General features: G+C 36.8%; 1 protein-coding gene across 8 annotated transcripts in view; it reads left to right on the top strand.

Moving 5' to 3' along the window:
• Nucleotides 1-15001, top strand: part of septin9b (septin 9b) — a 100162-nt gene that overhangs the window by 60574 nt on the left and 24587 nt on the right. The gene's annotated exons all lie outside the window — the stretch shown is intronic.

The following is a 15001-nucleotide window of genomic DNA, read 5'->3' as shown; positions in this document are numbered from 1 at the left end:
CAACCCAATAATTTCATAACAAACCCTTTCACATATAATATGCTAAGCAGCTGCCTTTCAAGCTTTTTTGGTGTAATCAAATTCTCCTGCAGCTGTTTTACTTCTCAGTCGCATTAACCAAACACCATGCATCCAAATTCAATGGTTGTGTTGAATAGTGTATCAGTTTAGGTAGCCAATGCATGCATATTAAATAGTTTAGATTGTGACAATGGTCACAAGATTTATAATATTTACTGAGTTTAATAGAACATTTCTTGGAATATGGCATCAACAAATGAGGAAGCGTTGTATAATTTTGGACCATATACAATGTATGATTTATCACAATATAAAACAATCATGGCAATTCTTTAGTATTGGCCCCTAAACTGTGGTTCTACGTCATATTGTGTTAAGTTTTAAGCAGCTGTTTACGTACATGCTGTTGTGACCAAAGATGGTCCATGGAAATTTTTTGGCAGTGTCAGAATTTTAGGATGGCAATCTCAAAATTTGTTTTTTCTTATAACTTAAGAATGTAAATAATGAGTCATGGCACAAGAGGTTTTTTTTTTCAATTCAATTCAGCTTTATTTGTATAGCGCTTTTACAATGTAGATTGTGTCAAAGCAGCTTCACATAAATGGTCATAGTAATTGGAACAGTGTGGTTCAGGTTTTAGTGTTTAAGTTCAGTTCAGTTCAGTTTAGCTCTGTTCAGTGTGATTTAATCATTACTGAGAGTTCAAACACTGAAGAGCAAATTCAACGATGCGTAGCTTTACCAATCCTGAACCATGCGAGGCAGTGGCGACAGCGGAGAGGGAAAAAAAAACTTCACCTGATGGGAGTGAAGAAAAAAAACCTTGAGAGAACCAGACTCAGTTGGGCACGACCATTTTAATTTCTCCGCTGGCCAAAAGTCTTGTGCAGAACTTCATTCGCCGTGGTTTATGCTGGAAGATGGCCTCAATGAAGACTCGTCTGTCCCTGGAGCGTCGCTGGAATCAGACTCATGTTCTCCACTCCCCACGACCATCAGCGCAGCAGCAGCTCAGGATATGGCCTGGTCCCGGATATGGAATCCTTGGGATCATCACGTCGCTGGTCTTGGATCCAATCAGTGACTCCGCCTAATCTGAGGACCTCGGGATGAGTATCCCCAGGTGAAAATAGAGAATAAAGAGAATAATTAGCGTAGCTGCTGTTCATAGTGTATATAAGCAAGATGTAGAAGGCAGTGTGGAACCTGCTAGGTGATGCACTGAGTGTATGCTTTACTAAACAGATAGGTCTTTAATCTAGTTTTGAACTGGGAGAGTGTGTCTGAGCCTCGGACATTACCAGGAAGGCTATTCCAGAGTGTAGGAGCCATGAAAGAGAAGGCTCGACCTCCTTTACTTGATTTTGCTATTCTAGGTACTACCAGAAGCCCTGAATTTTGAGATCTTAAGGAGCGAGTTGGTTCGTAGCGAGACAGAAGGTTGGTTAGATAAACAGGAGCTAGATTATTTAGAGCTTTATAGGTGAGAAGTAATATTTTAAATTCAATACGAAATTTAACAGGCAGCCAGTGTAAGGAGGATAAAATTGGGGTTATATGATCATATTTTCTAGACCTGGTCAGAACTCTGGCTGCTGCATTTTGCACTAATTGAAGTTTGTTAATAGAGGATGCTGGGCAGCCAGCAAATAGAGCATTACAGTAATCCAGTCTCGAAGTCATAAAAGCATGGACTAGCTTTTCTGCATCTGAGATGGATAGCATATTTCGTAATTTAACGATATTTCTCAGATGAAAGAAGGCAGTTTTTGTGACATGGGATATATGGTTTTTAAAAGTTAGATTGCTGTCTAATATGACACCCAGATCTTTTATAGTAGAGCTAAAGCTAACTTTGTATCCCTCTAATTGTAAATTGAGTTGCGAGATCTGCTGTGTGCAAGATTTAGGCCCAATAAGTAATAATTCTGTTTTGTCTGAGTTTAAGAGAAGAAAATTGTTTGTCATCCAGTCTTTAATGTCTTTGATACACTCAGTTAGTTTAGAAAGTTCAGACGTCTCGTCAGGTTTAGTGGAAATATATAATTGAGTATCATCTGCATAGCAGTGAAAGCTGATCCCATGTCTTCTAATAATGTCTCCCATAGGTAGCATGTAAATTGTAAACAGTAAAGGGCCTAAAACTGATCCTTGAGGCACCCCATACTTTACTGGGCAGATTTGTGAAGGCTGTCCATTAAGATTTACAAACTGGTAGCGGTCAGTTAAGTATGACTTAAACCATTGTAGAGCCTGTCCCTGGACACCTGTAGACTTTAAGCGATTTATGAGGATATTGTGGTCAATGGTATCAAATGCCGCACTAAGATCGAGTAAAACTAATAGCGAGACGCACCCTCGGTCAGCAGCTAAGAGTAAATCGTTGGTTATTTTCACTAAGGCGGTTTCTGTACTGTGGTGAGCCCTGAAACCTGACTGAAACACTTCAAAAATATTGTTCGTCTGCAGAAAAGAGCATAATTGAGTGGAAACAACTTTTTCTAGTATTTTAGACATAAATGGAAGATTTGAAATAGGCCTATAGTTAGCTAAGTTGTTGGTGTCTAGTTGCGGTTTCTTAATAATAGGCTTAATAACAGCTAGCTTGTAAGAGTTTGGAACATGGCCTATAGATAAAGAAGAGGTCTTGTCAGAGTGCTTTGTCAACATGACCATACAAGTAATTCCAAGCATGTCATTTTATTTTGTTATCACTAGCTCAGTAGCCCATACTGAGTCAGTTGGGATTTCTGTGTGGAGTTTGCATGTTCTCCCTGTGTTGGCATGGGTTTCCTCTGGGTGCTTCGGTTTCCTCCACAGTCCAAAGACATGCGTTATAGGTGAATTGAATTAGCTAAATTGGTCGTAGTGTGTGTGTGCTACTGTGTATTTGTGTTTCCCAGTGTTGTATTGCAGTTGGAAGGGCTGCATTGCGTAAAACATATGCTGGATATAAGTTGGTGGTTCATTCCGCTGTGGCAACCTCTGATTAATAAAGGGACTAAGTCGAAAAGAAAATGCATAAATGAATGCATCACCTTAGAATTATAAGGTTCTATCCTACATTTTTGTTAAAATTGAGTTATGGATATATTTTTATTAAATGACAACTTATTTACATTATGGGATTTTGTTTTTTAAGTTGTTTAAGTTTTAAGACTTTTTATTTAAAAAACAAATGTTACACGCATGCTGTTTGCTATAGAATGCAAAAACTTTGAAGCTCATTATCTCAAAATTTTCAGAACGCAGATAGAACCTTATAAAGGTGACGATATGCCATACTCAAGTTTAGAAAATTTGTACAGATGTAAACGCACAGACCTGTTCAAAAATGTTGAACAATGATGTGCTTGTGGAAAATGAAGATGTTTGTCAGCTTCATATTCTCTGATGACTAAATCCCGACTCACACTGTAAGATTTTTATTAGTACTAAACAATTGTACATATAACTTGTCAGACTGCGCAAATATAATCCCCATGTTACACTGTAAAATCTTAGTTGTCATAATGCCAGACTCAGCTACAATGAAGGTGCACCAAACATAGGCATGGAAGAAAACTCACCCAAAGTTTGACGTTATCCATCGATGACACAATCAATAATGTGCATTCTGAAATTATACATAATAGGCTGTAGTGGTATTTATTACTCACAGCACGCCCCAAAAAAAGTTTTGACATTTCACAATGCTAGTTATCACGCTGATTGCATAATCAAATTTGACTTTTCTATTGGTTCTTGGTTTGACGCTCATCACAGCTGAAGTCACACTGCCAGAACTCCATCGAAGGGAAATATTGATCACAACTGCCATTAAGCGGCTGCCAGTGAACATGTCAAACCAGCAATCAAAGATCACAGATTTTAGCCTATGATTACAGGAATACAGACCAAGTTGTAGCTTATATTGCTATGTGAGAGGTTCTTAAGATAACTGTTTGGACATGTACACACTAATTATTATTATTATTATTATTATTATTATTATTATTATTATTATTTTAAAGCCATAACCTTGATGTTTGGTTTCTGATTCAGATTTTTTCAATTACAACAGTGATAAAGCAACATTTAGTTCAAGCTGAACTGTCTACCAATATTTGAAATATCTGAACATCAGCTTCAGCGTCACAAAGGTGTTCAAATAAATATGTTTGAATATAAATGAGTTTATTTAAAATCAGTTATTCACACTTGCATTGGCATAATAGCAGTCATAGAGGCATTAACTGGAGATTTCTGGAGCATTTCTTGTGGCTGATCAGATTAAGAGTCACAGTTAACAGTGTCTTTTTATTTCCTCTTTCTAGAAGATCCTGTGTAGAAAGCTGTATTTTAACACCCTTCGTCACCATCTGCTTGTGGCATGTAATGGCAAAGGTTGAATTCTCAGGGGGTGAGCATAAAGAAAGATGAGCCCACCAGTAGCATTCTTCATGCTGAGCACCAGAGTTCACCTAACCCCCTCATTTGCAGATCAACATTGACTCTTTAGTTTACAGTTTCATCTTGCTTTTTTGACAGGAATTTTGAGGTAACATGATTCAGATGGAAATGGATGCAGATAGAAAATAAAAAAAATTCTAAATACAAGGCTGTTTTATGATATTTTGTTCTCTAAGGTATAAATTTGGTATTGTTCTGGTACCATGAAAAGAAATGCCTTGATTCTTTAAATTTGTATTTTGAGAGGGATTTCCATAGAATAAGTCACATCACAGCAGAAAGTGTACTTTAGACACTAAAAACCAAACACGTTGCCAGTGATCCCTCTTTAATCTTGCATTTTGCACAATAATAAGTCTAGAATTAAACAACATGCTTTATTTTGTATTACTGAAATATTGATGTGGAGGGCTTCAGTGGAAATGTTCAGAGATCTCCATTTGATGAGAAACACTTTGAACACAAGTTTGTACTTCAGTTATTATAGTTCCCTAGATTATGTTTTTATGATGCTAATGAGACTGGGAGTTAATGATTCCTTGTTGCCTGATGCATCTGGTGATCATTTGAATATTGTGAAGATCTTCCGTGTTGGTGCTTTTTATCTGAAAGTTTCTAAAAATACTCCATGTCCAAGGCTCTATATACTGTGTCTGCATCAATCAAAGTGAATCATAAACTTTTATCACCATTTGTTATGTTTTTTTTTTTTTTTTTTTTTTTTGTGGTTTGCGACAGATTGTAAGGAACAACAAAAACAAATAGCTAATCTGATATAGCTGATCTGAGATGAAGGCTGGGCGATTTAATCTACAGTAGGTAATTTCAATGCACATTTTGTAAAGCCAGTTCTAGTAAACTTCCAGCACGTGAGGTTAAATGGAGCAGAGTTTAAAGGTGCAGTAGGTGAGCTACCACAATGCTAATCGGTTGGCACAATATCTTTAAAACACAGTTCCTTCCCTGCCGTCTAAAGTCACGCCTCCTGAAACATGAATGCACGCACCTTAAAGATAACAGCAGACAACCCTCTCTCATGTGCTGTCCTAAAGCGAATTAGTGCTTAGCTGGTGGCATGCAGGAATTACACTTATTACCTCAGCCAGATCGCCCTGCAGCCCAAGAACGGTTACTCACTGAAGCTAAGCAGGGCTGAACATGGTCAGTACCTGGATAGGAGACCACATGGGAAAACTAGGTTGCTGTTGGAAGTGGTGTTAGAGAGCCCAGTGCCAGGGTTTTTAATTCTGCGTCAAGTGATCAGCGTGATGCCGACGGCCACGGCGTAGGGCTATACGTCAACGTGTAGGCTGTACAGTAGCATATGCGTGCGCTTGACGCTGAAGTATAAATCAGCCTTAAGTCCTAAGCCCCATATAAAAGTGAAGGGACACTATACTATTAGTGGGCGTCGTCTTTTGCATGAGAGATTAAAGCAAGGTCCTGACTTTTTGTGGTCATTAAAAAAAATGGCACTTCTTGTAAAAGAGTAGGGGTGTAACCCCAGTGTCCTGGCTAAAGTCCCTCAGTTGGCTCTTACGATCATGGCCTCTCAATCATCCCCATCCACTGAATTGGCTCTATCACTGTCCTTCCACTCCACCAATAGCTGGCATTGTCTTGTGGCTGCTGTCGCATCATCCAAGTGGATGCTGCAAACTGGTGGTGGTGTGGAGAGACCCCCCTTATGATTGTGAAGCGCTTTGGGTGTATGGCCATGCACTATAAATGCTCAATATCAGTGGTTCTCAAACTGTGGTACGTGTACCACTAGTGGTATGTAGGCCTCCTTCTAGTGGTACTCGGAGGAATGAAATATGTCATGTACATGCTAAACACATTAAAAAAAACTATCAAAAATGATCTATATAATATGCCATATATGACATATAGCCTATATTTCTGAGGTACCACTGCTCCATAAAAATACACATTACATTATATTACATTACATACTTGCATGCTATTTCAGACCAAATATTCAAAGTAGCATGTTAAACAATATAGGGAGCATGTTACAGGTTGTTATTGTTCAAAAAAGTTATGTGAATTTAAAACCAACTTTACCTCAGTAAAGCAGGCTTGGCAGAATAGCTAAAAATAAAAGAAGTCCACATTATTGATGCTGTAAAAGGTATCTTCTGAAATTGAAAATAGTCACATCTAACTTTCGCCAGAAGATTTCAGTGGCACAACAACACGTCTGTGTATAAAACTCATTTGTAACAATAACATCTACATCAGCTTTGATCCCAGATTTTTTTTACCTGTCTAAAAGAAATACTTCATCTATGGTGACATCCTTTCTCCAGTTTGCAAAAGTAACTCCAATATTAATTCAGGATTTTAAAAAGTTTTGAGTCAGCGTTTGTTGTTACCGCTCTTTTTCTTGTCTAGTGTGAGCATGAACGCGTGGTGTGTGTATGCGGCAATGGCGAAGGTGCGCTGTTGTACAAATCTACATTTGCTGACAGACAGTTTGGGCTACTTTTCAGAATTATGGGAATTGTCGGCTCGACCATATTTATTTTGATGAATTTAATCAGAGCATTTTTGTAGTATTATGGCCAGAATATAAAAAAATAATAGGTATGTGACGAGATCTCGGGCTTCGAGTTGTGATGTTAGGATGGAGCGTGAGGGTGAATTTAGCACTGCAGATTGGAGGCAGAATTGAATCAGAACTGCACATCAAGTGCTTTGCACACTACTGACAGGCTGGCCTCAGAGTTGCTCGTCACTTGTTTGGGGTGGGAGAGTGTTATGTAACTGATTTTTTTCTTCACCGGAGTTCAAGGGTTGCTGCGTTTAAAAGCAGTACAACTGCAGCCACACGCATTAACCACAGCTCATGACATGATGGAATAGCACAAGATATGCTTAAAGCCTTTTATCCATAGGTTATCATTATCATGAGCATTATCGAATCGATATGTCAAGTAATACTATTTCAGCCTCATTATTGAAGTGCAGTACAGATATGTAAACAACATAATCAAAATGTCACTGTTGTGTAGGACTTTTAGGTGCTTTTTATGACAAGATAAGCCATACACCCACAGCTGTTTGACACTTCTTTGCACCACACATCTCCTTTGAGTGCATAAACACACACACACACACACACATACACACACACAAACACACGCACACACACACACACACACACACACACACACAGACATTGAACTCCAGGAGGCACATACAGCCCTCGTCGTCATATATTTATGCTGCCTGGAAAAACGGAAGCTGTGGCTGAATAAAAGTGAAACTGTTGAAAATTTAAAAACCAAAAACTACATGATTACATACATTTTTTTCTTAAATTGATTTGTGGAAAGGAGTAGAAGCCAGTTAATAGAGTTTATTGCTAACTATTTAGCAGTGTTTGCATGTCCTTTATGGCAAAATTCATTCAAATAAATGTAAAATAACATTAATTACAAGTTGATTTAAAAAAAGCACCTGAATTGTTTTGCATTTTGTGATTTTTCTTCAGTTGAATAAAAATCTATTTTCTATTCATTTATTAGCAAAACATTTTGCAGTGTTTGCATGTCTTTTACTGCATAGAATTCATTAAAATAGAAGTAAAATAACATTCATTACAATTTGATTTTAAAAAGCACCTAAATAGATTTGCAATTTGTGATTTTTTTTCAGTTGAACGAAACATTTTCCATTTATGTATTTAATCATTGAGGATTTCTTAAAAAAACTGTAAAAATCCCATCGTCATTGCACCCTTCCGCATGGGAGTCGGTTGCTCTAACAAGGAGGCTAAAGACCATGGCCTCTAGCTTCAGTCGCTAAAGCACCTTTAGAGGTCAGAGGAGAGAGGTTTACCTGCTAAAATAAAGGGCGTCAATGTGATCGTCACACCAACGCACAAAACGGCAGGCGCAAAAGCGTCATTTTAAAAAAACATTTTTAAAATGACGCTTTTGCGACTGCCGTTTTGTGCGTTGGTGTGACGATCACATTGACGCCCTTTATTTAGTCACAAGGCCTTAAACGTCGACGGAAAACGTGAGCAAAAAACGTATCAGTGTGCACGGGCCTTAATGCCGCTTGTTCGATCCCAGCTCGGTTGGATGGTGTAGGGCCGGCAGATTTACATTGGTGCCATGACCCAGATAGGAGTGAGGTTTAGGGGGGCGATATGAACGTGCACCTGCTTATTGCACTGGTGAACAATAATTATTTATTCATTGCTAGAGCTGAAGCTGCTGCTTGAACTATCCATAACAACGAGCATGTCAACTTTGTCTTCCTCTTCTGTGTTACAAGTGGGTGGCAGCAGCTTAAATTTGTGTAGCGCCATCTAGCGTCGAGGAGTGATTTTGCATACTCTTCTGCTCGACGCCAGTGAAAATCGATTGGGTTTGAATCCGGAAAAACGTCTCTTAAAACGCTGACGATAAAGGCAAATTAAAAGCGTTCTGGTGTGTAGGAGCCTTTACATTGTACTTCCTTGAGAAGTTGTGCACAATTCACAACTTTGCTCAATCACATTTGCAATTTCAATTGGAATGCAGTGGGTGTCACATTTGAAATAGAAAAAAAAAATTGAAAGACTTGAAAACATCTATTGGATTTCTGCCTATTTTTTTCTCATCAGGCCACATCTATGGGAGCATGTGTTTCAGATATGTTACAGATAATTCAGCATTAGTTTTGCCTGGCTTTCCATTTGCTAACAGTTTTTTTATTATTTATTTATTTGTTTGCAGCCACACAATATCAATGAACCCTGGTGAATTTGGGCTTTAGGTGGTTTCAAAATTGGTCTTAGGTGGTTTTAAAATTGAGTGGTACAGTGGTGTTGATTTGTTCATTCATTCTTGTGAATGTGCACTTTAAGATTACCATTCATTCATATCTTATTGTAGTTTAACAAAGACACATTTAGCTACACATTTAGGGCAACTGTCAGGTCAGTTTGACTGTTGATACTAATTGCTAGCTGCACAAACAATTTTTATTTGGCATGTTCCTGATGTTGGATGTCTGTTGCCAGACTGAATTCCAGTCACAAAAGCCAATATACCACAAACCACTAAACATAGGCAAATTCCCAACAGTTCTGGCTTAGAATAAAGGCTGAATTAAATTGTATGTTGCCTGTAAATAATGAATTGTTAGATGGCCTTGTTTCAGTGTTCATCTTACTTTTCTGTGGCGATGTGGTTGTGTAAAGGATTTCATTTGGGGGTCACATACAACCTTACTTAAAGTGACAGAAAAATGTTCAGCTATTTCAGATTTTAGGTACAGATAGGAGACAGTTATCTGTGATGTATAGCATTTCTTGGAGAATGCTTTGGGAACACAAAACCCGTGGAACACTGAGCTATAGCTGGGGATTTTGTGGTTCTAAATGTTATAATTTTCTGTGAGGACAAACCCAATGAAATGAATAGATGTACAGTTAGTAAAAGAATAAATACATAAAATACATATAAGTCCTTGACGAAGCTGTAAAATACAAAATTAAAAGCGTGTCAATGATTTTTTGACATTTAAAAAGTATAATTATTTTGAATTAATATAGTGTAGTCACTGAAATGTTAAGAATGAATTGTCAGGGTTCAACAATAAGGACTGCCCGCTGGCCCGGGGCCAGTGTGCAAGATGCTCGGGACAGTATACAGAATGGTTATTGGCCCGATAGGGGCCAGTGCTGCCTTGACACTAAAGTTTAATTTGGCTGTCAATTACGTGCTTTCATGCCCAGATGTTTGTTTCGGAACCTATCTCGATTGCCCAGTAAGCGCGGTTTGTGGCACATGTGAATCCCACAATTGTGTTCGAGTATGCGCCAAATCGATCAACCTGAGATTGCCAGAATGAGGTGATCTTGGTTTGATTGAGCAAATTGATTGTAGTGAATCAAAACGATCAAACGAACCAGGCTATATCACTGTGTAATGGCCATATATAGACTATATGAAGAGAGAATGATGAGTAGGGCAGGGTGTCATTTCCACAGGCAAATGTGTGTTTGTTTCATGTATAATATGAAAGTGAAAGCATGCTGAAATATTACAGAGTGCTGTTTATCCGTTGACCGAAAAAAATTGACCGAAATTACCATCTGATAATTTTTTCATATTTTAATCTTATATTTTGTATTAGGCCATATGTTTTGTTCATTTGTTTTGTTCATTTCGACAACTCGAAAGAAAGATCAGCATTGTTTCACGATTTGACTGCAGTGCCTGTGTTGTGAAAAGAAATGTACCCCTGCATGGACCCCCTTCATAGACTTTCCTTGGCATTCTTATTCTACATTTAAAAAAAGAAGACTCAAAGGCCACAATTGATTAAAACGTTGGCTAATATGGTTATAATGTTGATGCATCAAGCAAGAACAAGAAGTCAAATGCATTTTAAATCTAGGTTTACAAATAAATGAAAAATAAAAATATTGACAGTATTATAGACTGATGTAATGAGCCGGTTTCTAAAATCAGTGGAAGCAACAGGACATCAGCTTTTCTCTACAATACACAAAACTATATAAACACGTGTGCTCATCTGCCTCGCAAACAGGGCCGGAGTGGGACACCTTTTCAGCCCTGGAGTTTCAAGCCTCAGACCGGCCCACCTCAGTTCACAACTGACTATATTAAAATAAGGTCATTTCCAAATCAGTTTCTAATGACACTATCACGTCTTTTTTTGAAAAAAAAACAGCTGCTTTAGAACTTCAAATGTTCAACAACCCTAACAGTATTATATGTCTTAACAATAAAAACGAAAACAATAAGTTACTCTTATGAGGATCAAACCCAGGTCCGCAGCGTCTTAACCTAACAAGCTAACCGCTGGACCACAACAGCTGTGTTCAGAATGGAGACACAACTGAGTTTTATAATCATTAAAATAGATGAAAAGAGAAGAGTTGCGGTAAAATAATGAATAAAAAGGAAGTGGTCAAGTAAATAAATAAATTTTAAAAATTGTGACTGCTGAGAGCAAAAGATTCTGGAACTACGGACACCGGCCCTCGCGGCCAAAAAACGGACCGGCCCACCGGGAATTCTCCCGGTCCTCCCGATTAGCCAATCCGGGCCTGCTCGCAAACAACAGACTGAAGACCCTAGCACATGTGTACTCTCAAGCTGCATCTGAAATCACATACTTCCATTCTATATAGAACGCTAAATGAGTATGCGAGCCGAGTAGAATCAAATCATGCAAACAAAGCATTTTGGGGTGAGCAAAACCATCAGAAACTACCTTTCAGTTCCTTTCTGTATTCATTTATGATTTAATTAGTGTTTTGGTATAATTTGAAAACCATTTACTCACCAAGATTAGGTTTTGTAAACGTGTTTTTGTGGAGGAACCTTTTTTGAAACCACTGCAGCTGTAGCACTTTAACATGTTTTGGGTAGGATTGTTTGTTGATCTTCCACCAGCCAAGAACATCCATTCCATTTTCCATGACTTCCCACTCAGCAAATTCGCTCTTTTTGACTTCTCCATCTTCATTTGTTTCACCTTTGCAGGGATGAATTTTGATGTTGTAACAAACAATTTGATTACTTTCTCGTTATGACTAATTTAATTTTTAAATTTTACCACATTTTATAAAACAATAAACACTTGTTTGATGCTATAGTACACATTTTTACCTGCAGTTTTTCCCAATCTGTTTGTAAAAAAAAAAGCTTTGTTGCACAATTTGATTAATATCCTCATATCCAAATGCTTTATAAATAACATTTATTATAAAATAATAAAATTATAACATACTCCGTTGTTTATTGTTTTTAGAAAAATATATATTTTTTTCAAAGTGTAGATTTTTTCCTTTGTAGATTTAAAATTCAAAATGGCTTAAAAAAACTTTAATTCATTTATATTATACTGTATATTCGTAAATCTTTATAGCTTCAGTTTGTTTTATATTGGTTATTTAATGTTTTTTATTATATCCAATATTTGTGTATCTTTAAATGATGTCAATATACCTTAGAACATTTTATCTAGATCTATGAAATTGTGTTGAGCCCTCAAATAGGACAAGTAATTTGTAAAGTTTTATGTCTTTCTGTGTAACAAATATCTATACATTATCTCAAAATAAAAAAAAAATCCAGCCACTCAAGGCATCGACGGAGCTGAAACGAGCGCTCTCGCACACAAATACTGTACATGCACCTAAACACGCATGACAACTGGGTTAATGGAAAAGTGGTTGTTCCTTGCGCTACCTGGTGGCTATTGCGTAATATATACACACACACACACACACACACACACATATATATATATATATATATATATATATATATATATATATATATATATATATATATATATATATATATATATATATATATATATATATATATATATTTATTTATTTTTTCTGGATTGCTTACACACTAAAATGAAAAATAGTACATTATTAGCAAAACCTTACACTCAAGAAGCAAAACATCAGCGCATATTAAAACAACTATAAGCACATTGTCAACTTCACACTTGTTGCAAAACTCTACACACAGTGATTTGCAAAACACTAAACACAGTATTTACAATAGCAGAATGTTCGAGTAAATTTGCCTGTCTCTGTGTGCAGGGACACACTTTAGTGGTAGACCCTATTTCCTGTTTGTCAGAACACTGACGCATACTAGTGAAAAATATAGGCCACAAACTTCGCATGACAGATAGGATAACTGCCACGGAAGCTGCATCTTTGCACAAGTGTCTTTCTATCTGTCTGTCTGTTTATTTATGGAGGGTGTGTAAATCTAATTACAACATATATGCATACATATTATTATGTTTTTCTTATCATAACTTACTTATTCATAACATTTTTTTGTCAAAGTTGCTGTGTGTAATTCGTTGTGATTTGCGATTTGTTAATTACAATATGACTATATTTGTTCCTAACTGCATTTACTTCTGGTTCTGTGAAATGCATGGATTAGAGAACCACTGCTAGGTAAAGCATAATAACCATTAATTGAGATTTATTTGTATTTAAAATAAAAGACTGTCACTGACTCAATGACTTTATGCATGCTTCAGTTTATTTGTTAGCAGATGGTACACAACAGGTGCTGGCATCTTTTACTCTGAGGGCCAGCGGGGCACTTGTGTGGCACAAATGTTCATTCGTCTCACTGCATTAAACCATAATTAGCATACCTCCACATTGTGATCTGCTCCATCAATTTTGCTTGCAAAAAAAAAAAAATTATATCCTGGCTATAAAAATAACATAAAAAAAAAAATTTGTGCATGCTTACATGGTAGAATTTTTCTTCTCAAAACTGTTTCATATCTGCCTAATAAACACAATCTTCAACTTAATATTGTTACTAAAGATTTGGTAACCCCAGAACCCCAGCCATTCTGACTCCAAACTGGCTAAACAAACAGGGATAACATTCTTATTTAAAGCAGTGTGGTTCACTCAAGGTTAAAGTGTGGATTTCAAATGTGATTAACTGTTAGGTTTACATGAAAAATACAGGTCACAATAAACCATGAGGCTTTTCCGAAACAAACGGAAAGTTCTAGGCCTCAGTGGTGAAGGTTGTTGATGGGTCAAGTTTTACCTAGACCCATCATTTTATTTTAATTGGCTTTCGTACTGTTTGCCAAAATTCCACACAAATTGAAAGACTACATTAATCGTGTTTTTGAACCAGAGGTCTGAGCAACTGTAGAAAGTCCAGCTTAAAAGTTTTTTTTTTAATATTTTCTGCTTTTGTTTCTTGTTATGAAACATTTTGTGTGTGTTTGTGTGTATTTATGTGTATTTTTCTTTGCGTTTTTTAAATAAAAACCTCTAATATTCTTTGTGTGTGTGTGTGTGTGTGTGTGTGTGTGTGTGTGTGTGTGTGTGTGTGTGTGTGTGTGTGTGTGTGCGTGTGCATGATTCAAAATTAGGTTATGGAATGTTATAGATATTACACTTATACAGTGAGTTTTTTTGTATAGCTTCGAATAATACGATCAAATTATACAGTGCAAGAGAACCCATAGACACATTTATTTTGATAATCACTGCCCTGAAATTATTTGAATAATAAAAAATGAAAATTTTAATTAATGCGCAGGCAGTATGCTTAGTTAGCTACCGTTCTTAAATATCTTTAAATGGCACCTGCTCTAGTCAAACATTTCACATGCTGCTTGAAATTGCCTTTGTGGTTGTACAGTATTTTGGGTTAAAGTTTCGGGCCTTTGTATGCATGTTCTCTCTGTCAAGTAGTAACTCACTGACAGGAAATGAATTATAGAGTAAAGAAAACAAACTGTTTTCTATGCACTGATACTGTACATAAGTCACACTGGAATGCATCATTTTGATAGTTTCTCAAAAATAAATACTTATGTGTTGGACTACAGCCACTATCACTTCTAGTTTTAAGTTTACTTTTCAGTGTCTATTCTATTTATACTTAGTATTTAACAGTATGTACAGATGTGTAACAAACAGCATAAAATGTTTGGTTGAGTCACAAACCAGGATTTCATAGCCTCCACCTCA

This window comes from Danio rerio, chromosome 6, assembly GCF_049306965.1.
Source record: "Danio rerio strain Tuebingen ecotype United States chromosome 6, GRCz12tu, whole genome shotgun sequence".
Lineage (NCBI taxonomy): Eukaryota > Metazoa > Chordata > Actinopteri > Cypriniformes > Danionidae > Danio > Danio rerio.
The sequence above is the reverse complement of the archived record's forward strand: the minus strand, read 5'-3'. Positions and strand labels throughout refer to the sequence as shown.